The sequence below is a fragment of the Triticum dicoccoides genome, chromosome 7A (genome assembly GCF_002162155.2).
Source record: "Triticum dicoccoides isolate Atlit2015 ecotype Zavitan chromosome 7A, WEW_v2.0, whole genome shotgun sequence".
NCBI lineage: Eukaryota > Viridiplantae > Streptophyta > Magnoliopsida > Poales > Poaceae > Triticum > Triticum dicoccoides.
Genome location: NC_041392.1, coordinates 227,997,873 through 228,004,504, shown reverse-complemented (window position 1 = coordinate 228,004,504; position 6,632 = coordinate 227,997,873). Strand labels below are relative to the sequence as shown.

Sequence of the window (6,632 nt, the reverse complement as noted above, 5' to 3'; positions counted from 1 at the left end):
ATTACGCGAGACGAGGGCGAACCCTCGCGTTGGGGGAAGCCCCAGATGGGCTGGCCCAACCGTGCGGGAGGCTACAGCCTGTTCTTTTTGTTTCTTTTTCTGTTTTTTGTTCTTGTTTTCTGCTTTCTTTTTGTACTATTCATCATCTATACCAATATAAAAAGACCTAAATGGGCAGATCCAAACCATGTCAACCATCAAATCATGTTATCTAGCGGTTCAAATCAATCCAATGTTGAGCATCAAACACGTTTAACGCTCTAATTACCCACCACTGCCATTGATTATAAACACGTTTTGACTCAACCATATCCCTTGAAATCTGCCATGTATTTAATATCCTATCATTCCCGCGAAAAAGTAATTGATATCTTACCAAATACCAACGTGTAACAGATATATCCTACCTAATATAACGTGCAACTAATATCCTACCTAATACTCTCTCCGTTCGGAAATACTTGTCTGAGAAATGGATGTATCTAGCTAGATGTATTTTAGTATTTCCGGACAAGTATTTCCGGTCGGAGGGCGTATAGACGTGTATTGCACGTACATTATTACTAGTACATTAAAACAATCTACATATATATTAATAAAAATAATCTTGAAAACACATTTTAAAATGTGTTGAACAAGTATTTGGAAAAATGTTGAGTAAGTATTAAAAATGTGAACGAGTATTCAAAAAATGTTGAACAAGTATTTAAAAATGTTTAATAATTATTTTAAAAATGTTTAATAAGTATTAAAAATGTAGAATGAGTATTTCATAAATATTGAATAATTATTAAAAAAATATTGAACGAGTATTTGAAAAATGTTGAACAAGTATTTCAAAATGTTGAGTAAGTATTAGGAAAATGTTGAATAAGTATCAAAAAATGGTTGAACGATTATTTGAAAAATGTTGAACAAGTATTTGAAAAAAATGTTGAATAAGTATAAAAAATGTTGACAAGTATTTGAAAAAATGTTGGATAACTATTTAAAAAGTGTTGAACAAGTACTTTAAAAATGTTGAAATAATTATTAAAATGGTGAACATGTATTTGAAAATTATTAATAAGTGTTCAGACAATGTAGAACGTGTATACAAAAAATGTTAATCACTTATTAAATATTTTTTTTGACATATACGAAAGTGTAGAGTGAAAATGAAAAGTAACATAAGAAAAAAATGGAGAGGAAAAAAGAAAATCAAACAAAAAATGGAGAAGAAAAAAGAAAAACAAATAAACAAATAAACAACAAAGAAAACCCTATCAAAGGAAAATAAAAAACAGAAAAAAAACAATGAAACTTGGGCTAACTATGCTCAACTACATCCCGCCCTGTCATGTGATGAGATTCCAGACCCTAGCCTGGTGGCTAGCACCGGTGAAAACTATCTTCTCGCGAGAGTTCCCGTAGCGCTCGCGTATGCGAGAAATAGCATTCGCGTGGGGACAGCGACCAAAACATGCACCCCCGTCCACTGTTATAGGCTGGCCCGTTAGTCTGTTTCTACTTTCTTCTGTCCCTTTTTCTGTTTCTTTTCATATCCGAGCTTAAATAATCACGAGTTTTTCTGAAAATGGGAAAAATGTAAAATTCATTAAATTTTATGAAAATGGCGAACTGTTTTTAAATTCTTAAAGCCTTTTGGAAATCAAGATTTTTGTTAAATATGCGAACAATTTTCAAATTCATGATCAATTTATAAACCTGCAAACATTTATGAAATTTATGAAAAGAAATTCAAACTCGCAGACTCATGCACTGGGAGCTAGGGAGCTTATCACGCTATCCCAGACGTTGGCGCTTCTGTCCAGTTGCATTGAGTTAGACTTTTGTCCGATGGTGCCCGCTCGAGTTATATGACCTAGATCTTGGGTCAAAATCCTTGATATGCAATTGCTAGCAATCGATCAAATACAAAGTGAAGCGGCTTGGCTATGTGATGGGCATTCATTCCCAGGCCTAAATAGTACTACCTGTGTGGGAGCAATGGGTTCCCCTACATTGGTTGATCTGTTCCGGTGTAGGACCGTTGGACCATTGTTTCGGGCTCTCCGAGATTATATGGCACCCATGGACCAGTCTGTATGGCTGTTGTGCGGACGCAAATCTCGGTATGTCTTAGATCTTGGGTCCGGACAAAAAAGAAGCTTAAGTGCGTGAAATGAAGCAGGTTAGTGTTGTGTTATCATAAGAAGGTTAAAGGTGCAGAATACTCATCACAGAGGTACATTAATCCCATGCTTTGCTAAAGATCAGAGTACTCATCACAGCCAACCTTTGCTAAAGCGACAACTACGCAGCTTTATGTCCTGCACTAGCTTCTTCACGGCCTCTGCACATTCCATCTCTTGCACCAACCTGAAGCTTGGCGACACCCAGCTGTTCAGCTAAAACCAACGCCTCCCTTGCTGGGACCTGGGAGGCTTCAGCAACGCAGCATGGATGTTCTCCTGCCTCCATACGCTACTACTCCAGCACGTTCCATCTCTTTACGTACAGAGAGAGATTAAGTACTTGAACTAAAACCCACTTAAAAGTATCTAATCATGGTATCTATATAGCATCATATTTTTAATGTAGTAGATTGCATCAGGATGAATAACATAAATTTCCAATGCATCAAGCATTTTATTTTTACATAACAAAAGAGGCACCGCAGATATACTGTCGCAACTTAAAATATTTCCTCAATTGGGCAACGGTACAAAGCTTCATTTTAAGGGAAAGCAAGAGTACAGACTCAGTAACTACAAAATTATGGATTTCAGGAACTCCTTCCAACTAAAGGATGACATGGCAGATGATTTACAAAATACATATCTTAAGAATATCATGCAAATCATTTTTCAATTAGGACCGAAAGTAGATTTTTTGCTGTGAAGTCAAACCAACCATCGCAATTGTCTGCCTCCTCTTCTTGGCGGTCCGTGGATATCTTGACGGACAAACCTCAAGACCCAAGGTACCACAGCTCCCACATACCTTCCTGTCATGCAGAGATATCTCTGTTATATTGACCGCATGTTTCATGACGAACCTAATGTACCGCACAAAGTTGTCGTCGGGTTGGAAGCCATAGATGGTGAGCTTAACTAGATTCTTGTGCTTGAAATCAGGGGCATATGGCTTCCACTTCACCTCCTCCTTTTCACAGTAACCATTTTCCTTTCGAAACTTTTCGTCTGTCATCATTATGCACCAATGATCCCATACTGTGATGCACAGCTCTTTTAGAAAGGGTGCAGCTTCAAGAATAAACATTGTCCAATCTAAATCACGTCCTTCAGGGAGATGGTCCAGATTCACGTGCTGTAATTTGGTGAACACATGCTTGAGCGGTTTCGGGCATTCTGGCAGGACCCAAATCTGGGACAGAAAAACAAATTACAAACTTAGCGTAAGTTTCAAGTAAATCACATTCTCAACTGGCAGAGAAGACCAACTTAAGTTACTACTGTCATTACATATAACCATCATATATAGAGTGAGAATGGACAGATATGATTCAAATGACTAGTGAGTTTTTCACTTTCGAAATTCAGATGCAGATCGCTTAAGGAAGGAACATTAGCAAGAAGCTGACTTAACTCAAGAGTCTTATCCCAACGGGTGCCAGTTTTACTGAGGCTCGGCTTTGAAAGTTGTGGTACAAAACCAAAATACACGGGATCTTTATAAGAGAACCAACTCTTATATCTCACCCGTCGGAGTTTTGGTAGATATATCAGCTCAACTCTCTCAAATTCCCCATAGTCGATCTCAAGCTCAACAAGTTCAGCATGCTCTACTTGCAGCACAGGATGGATCCTTGCATCACATTCGGTTAAACGCAATGACTCCAAGAGCTTGCAAGTGCTGAGGATGTTAGGGATGTCCAGTTCACCAAACCTCATATTGCACAGCCACAGGCGCCTGAGGCCAGCAAATGCATCAGGACAAGCACCAACAAAATCATTGAACTGCTTCGCACCGTGGAGGAAGTCGGCAGGAGAGCACCACTCATAAGGCTTCTCCGTTATGACCTCAAATTCAGCTGCTCCAACCTTCTGGGTTGCCATGGCACAGGCGACAGATTTGCCAATGGTGAGAGAGTCATGTGGCACCAAGACGAATCTGATTTTGACTTTGCTGATAGTGATCTCCTCGCTCCTTGTGCTCAAGATGTTATCCGTAACATGAGCCACAACACCGTTGGTTCGATGCACGTCACTGAGGCTGATAACACGAGATTTATCATAAAAACCTGGAATGGAACTACAACTTAGGAAGAACTGCGAGAGCATGCCGGGGAGCTTAAGCATTTGCTTGGAGAGGACGCAGGTCCTTATTGCATCGAGCGTGTCCACCCTCTCTAGGATGTTGAGCAGAAGGTCATGCGGCAGCTTGCTAAGCCTGTCTTCGTTTGCATTGCCAGCAGCGTCTTCTGTGCGAGTTGGTTTTTGCATTGCATTTAGCTGGAAAACAAGAAATAATCAGAGTTTTGGGGATGAACCTAACGTGAAGGACAAACATCAATCAGGCACAACAGAAACAACACTTACATTACGTCTGCGATGCATTTTTAGCTTTGTCATGGCTAATCGGATAAACAAGTGGTCTTGTTGATGACTTGATGTTATGACGCCTGAGCTGATCAGATCGATCTTATTGGATCTGTGGCAACGGCGGACGCCTGATCTGCCCTTATCCGAGTGCCCCTCCTCCTGCTCCTCTGTTTATTTAGGCCGGCTTAACAAAGCAGACTAATCGCTGGCGAAAACAAAATCGGGGATGTCAACTTATTGGATCGACAATCGCCCCTCCTACTCCTCCAAGTTCTCTATTTATTGAGGCCGGCCGACTAATCGCCGACAGGCTCTCCTCCAAAAGGGAGGAGGATCCGGATTACAACTTCTCAATAGCCAAACTCCGAATAAAGTTTACTCCTTTTGACTACGGTTGCCGCACAAACCAAAATCGATATCCTTTCTATTCAAATTGCACAAGGAAAAGGACTCTTCTCCCGCTCCCGCTCCCGGCTCCCGCGAGATTATTTCACCCAAAACTCAGCCAAGCATAATAGCCCAGGCAATGGAGGTGGTGCCAACCAAGGACAGCGGTGGTGGACGGCGGAGAACGGCAGGGGTGCGGTGTGGGGCTGTCGCAGGGGCTGTCGCAGGGGATGGCAGCGGAGGAGAGTCGTGGTGGCCGGCGGCGTTGGATGGGAGGGGTAGGCGGTTGCCGAAGGGGATGGCGGCGGCTGCAGCCGGAGGGATGGATCCGCAGGATTGGCTTAGGAGAGAACCATGCGTGATATTGCAGCTTGCAGGGCTAGGGCAGAGGAGGCGCACATCTGCTATGTCTCGGGGCGGAGGAACACAGCGTAGGGTGTGCGCGGGGGGAGGTCTGCGGGCGAGAAGACGAGGTGGCGGCGCTGGCCTTTGGCGGAGCGACTAGGTGGCTCTGTGGCGTGCTGATCCGTGGCGTGCGGGCGTCGACGGCGCGGACCCTTCCTAGGTCCTATCTGGGCCTGCAAGTCGCGGTCCAGACACTGCTGTTCGCGTCAAGCGCGGGGGTAGCGGCGCTGGGAGGCGGAGGCGCTGGGCCTGATCTAGTGCGTCGTACTCGGTTGCTCCGTCTGTTCAGCGCCGGAAGACCAATGGCGGCCTCGTCTTCTCCCCGGCAGCAAGTTGGTGGCGTGGCGCTGGCTTGGGATTAAAGGTGGATTGGCCCTGCTCGTCTTCTTGCACCAAGTAGCAGATCTTGATGTCAGCCTCCTTGATATGTCGATGAGTTCTAGTCTTTCTCTCACAGAGTCAGAGATCTCCGACAATTGGTCCCTTATGCCAATGGATATCTAGATTAAAATTAATCTGATCATGCGCATCCTCACCTTCAGTCAGTGAGGTTTCATGAGGACGTGGAGCGAAGCTTCGCCTTCTGGTCGATGTCATATGACATGTCTATATAGATTTTCATGAAATTGATAAAGGTGAAGAAAGTCATGTTGGTTATGATCGAAGGTTTATAATGGCAGAGATGTGTATTGGTAGTGATGAAGACTATGCGGCACAGGTTCTTCCTGTGTGTCGGGTGTTTGACAACTTGCAGCACCAGCCTTGGCAAGAGGAGGTGGCAGCACAAGCGGACTGCATTTTTGATGGTGATCTTCGAGTACCGAGTCGCGGTTTTCAGGGTGAAAACTCAAAGTTTGACCTTCGTTGGTTGTACTTGACAATGACCTTGTTGAAGGCATTGTTCTAAAAACTTGGACTTTCTTCAGGGTGAAAACCTAGGATTTTTGATCGGGCGATGACAACGTTTGTGAATTGTTTCCTTTTTGAAGACGTTGCTTTTGAAGAATCACTTTTATAGTTCAGATGTTGTCTTTGATGGTAGTTAAAGTGCTGTTGTTGCGAGTTTTTCATCATTGTGATGGGGTCTTTGTGTTTCTTTTACTCTCTTTTTTATTTTTTGGCTGTATGTATCCTTGATGTCTTTTTGACATCTTATTGGTGCAGTGGTTGGGTATAATTGATATTTTTGTGACATTAATATATTCTCTTTATCGAAAAAGGGAAGGCAGCCCTTGAAGCTCAGCTCATGATGGTACACGAGTAATGGTTGTGGAAGTGCGTTATATCGACTAG

At 43.0% G+C, this 6,632-nt stretch overlaps 1 pseudogene; it reads right to left on the bottom strand.

Moving 5' to 3' along the window:
- Window positions 1–2,602: 2,602 nt before the first annotated feature.
- Window positions 2,603–5,659, bottom strand: LOC119334725 (annotated as a pseudogene).
- Between the last annotated feature and the right edge of the window lie 973 nt (window positions 5,660–6,632).